At 44.1% G+C, this 3,024-nt stretch overlaps 1 long non-coding RNA gene across 1 annotated transcript; it reads right to left on the reverse strand.

Annotated features, from left to right (window-relative positions):
- Positions 1 to 1,565: 1,565 nt before the first annotated feature.
- Positions 1,566 to 2,760, reverse strand: LOC311125268. The gene is made up of 3 exons (XR_014612856.1): positions 2,627 to 2,760; positions 2,442 to 2,501; positions 1,566 to 2,205 (listed from the first exon to the last, which is right to left on the reverse strand). It is a non-coding gene; the product is annotated as an uncharacterized lncRNA (long non-coding RNA).
- Between the last annotated feature and the right edge of the window lie 264 nt (positions 2,761 to 3,024).

A 3,024-nucleotide genomic window follows, 5' to 3' on the forward strand; every position in this document is an offset into this window, starting at 1 on the left:
GTATCTATGTGGACCCTACTACAGTTTAACCAGCTCAGCTATAGACTACACCAGCATGACTAGTATCTATGTGGACCCTACTACAGTTTAACCAGCTCAGCTATAGACTACACCAGCATGACTAGTATCTATGTGGACCCTACTACAGTTTAACCAGCTCAGCTATAGACTACACCAGCATGACTAGTATCTATGTGGACCCTACTACAGTTTAACCAGCTCAGCTATAGACTACACCAGCATGACTAGTATCTATGTGGACCCTACTACAGTTTAACCAGCTCAGCTATAGACTACACCAGCATGACTAGTATCTATGTGGACCCTACTACAGTTTAACCAGCTCAGCTATAGACTACACCAGCATGACTAGTATCTATGTGGACCCTACTACAGTTTAACCAGCTCAGCTATAGACTACACCAGCATGACTAGTATCTATGTGGACCCTACTACAGTTTAACCAGCTCAGCTATAGACTACACCAGCATGACTAGTATCTATGTGGACCCTACTACAGTTTAACCAGCTCAGCTATAGACTACACCAGCATGACTAGTATCTATGTGGAGCCCTACTACAGTTTAACCAGCTCAGCTATAGACTACACCAGCATGACTAGTATCTATGTGGACCCTACTACAGTTTAACCAGCTCAGCTATAGACTACACCAGCATGACTAGTATCTATGTGGACCCTACTACAGTTTAACCAGCTCAGCTATAGACTACACCAGCATGACTAGTATCTATGTGGACCCTACTACAGTTTAACCAGCTCAGCTATAGACTACACCAGCATGACTAGTATCTATGTGGACCCTACTACAGTTTAACCAGCTCAGCTATAGACTATACCAGCATGACTAGTATCTATGTGGACCCTACTACAGTTTAACCAGCTCAGCTATAGACTACACCAGCATGACTAGTATCTATGTGGACCCTACTACAGTTTAACCAGCTCAGCTATAGACTACACCAGCATGACTAGTATCTATGTGGACCCTACTACAGTTTAACCAGCTCAGCTATAGACTACACCAGCATGACTAGTATCTATGTGGAGCCTACTACAGTTTAACCAGCTCAGCTATAGACTACACCAGCATGACTAGTATCTATGTGGAGCCTACTACAGTTTAACCAGCTCAGCTATAGACTACACCAGCATGACTAGTATCTATGTGGACCCTACTACAGTTTAACCAGCTCAGCTATAGACTACACCAGCATGACTAGTATCTATGTGGACCCTACTACAGTTTAACCAGCTCAGCTATAGACTACACCAGCATGACTAGTATCTATGTGGACCCTACTACAGTTTAACCAGCTCAGCTATAGACTACACCAGCATGACTAGTATCTATGTGGAGCCTACTACAGTTTAACCAGCTCAGCTATAGACTACACCAGCATGACTAGTATCTATGTGGACCCTACTACAGTTTAACCAGCTCAGCTATAGACTACACCAGCATGACTAGTATCTATGTGGACCCTACTACAGTTTAACCAGCTCAGCTATAGACTACACCAGCATGACTAGTATCTATGTGGACCCTACTACAGTTTAACCAGCTCAGCTATAGACTACACCAGCATGACTAGTATCTATGTGGACCCTACTACAGTTTAACCAGCTCAGCTATAGACTACACCAGCATGACTAGTATCTATGTGGACCCTACTACAGTTTAACCAGCTCAGCAGTACCATAATAGAGATTAAACCCAGGATAGAGGGGCTGAGTGAATGTGGTCTGGACTCTGTGGAGGAGGGTCATTGTATCAGAGACACTGTAGAAGGACAGAGTACCTGCCTTGTGATCCAGGTCCACTCCTACTCTGGAGGACTGAGGGCCTGATACTTTAGTCTCAACATTATTGTGTCTGAAACAATAACCACCACTAGAGCACACTAAACTCCAGGACTTGTCATTGTATCCAAATTCACCATCTCTCCCTGTTCTGCTGATGTCTTTATATGAGACTGCTGTGATAACATCCCCCCCACTCCACTCCACCTCCCAGTAACAGCGTCCAGACAGACCCTCTCTACACAGAACCTGGTAGTTGGTGAATCTGTCTGGATGATCAGGATATGGTTGGACTCTGTCTGTATAGGTCACCTTTCTGTTTCCTTCAGACAGAGAGAGGCGTTTGTGTGCTGTGTTTGGGTCCAGTGTGAGCTGACAGGAATCTGGGAGAAGAGCAGAGCAGAGACCAATGAGGGGAGTTAGAACAATAAGTGAAGTCAGATACTGTATCTACCCTGTCTTTGATTAGAGCACAGCAGAGATCAAATCAGAGAAATATGAGCAGTCAGATAGATACCCAGTCTTTGATTAGATCTACTATTGCTATATATTTCTAGAGGGATTGTTAGGAGTGTCAGTAAAAAGAGACTGTTAGTTACTTCAGAATAAAGAGACTCACATTGTAAGAACTGTTCTCTGGTCTTGGGCTCTGGAGGCAGTACAACATCCACTATATTCACTACAGACACACAAACACATTCACAGAGAGAGGGAATGTTATCATCATACCATATTCCACATGTATATGACTAGTAGGGAACTTTCAATGGTCTAAAGTTGATGTTCTTATTATTTTCAACACACCTGTAGTGGAGATCTTGGTCCATTCTCCTTTAAGGACGTCTTCTAGTGTCTCTCTCAGTTCAGACACAGTCTTACTCACATCTCCAAAGTACTGAAGAGGACGGACAACGATGCTGGGTAAGTCTGAAGATACACTGGTACTGGAGAGAGACTGATAACTCTGGAGAGAGAGAGAGAGAGAGAGACATTTACATTTTTACATTTTAGTCATTTAGCAGACGCTCTTATCCAGAGCGACTTACAGTTAGTGAATACATATCTTTATATACTGGCCCCCCGTGGGAAACGAACCCACAACCCTGGCTTTGCAAACGCCATGCTCTATCAACTGAGCTACATCCCTGCCGGCCATTCCCACCCCTACACGACGCTGGGCCAATTGTGCGCCGCCCATGAGT

The sequence above is a fragment of the Coregonus lavaretus genome (assembly GCF_964263955.1).
Source record: "Coregonus lavaretus genome assembly, contig: HAP1_SCAFFOLD_2835, whole genome shotgun sequence".
NCBI lineage: Eukaryota > Metazoa > Chordata > Actinopteri > Salmoniformes > Salmonidae > Coregonus > Coregonus lavaretus.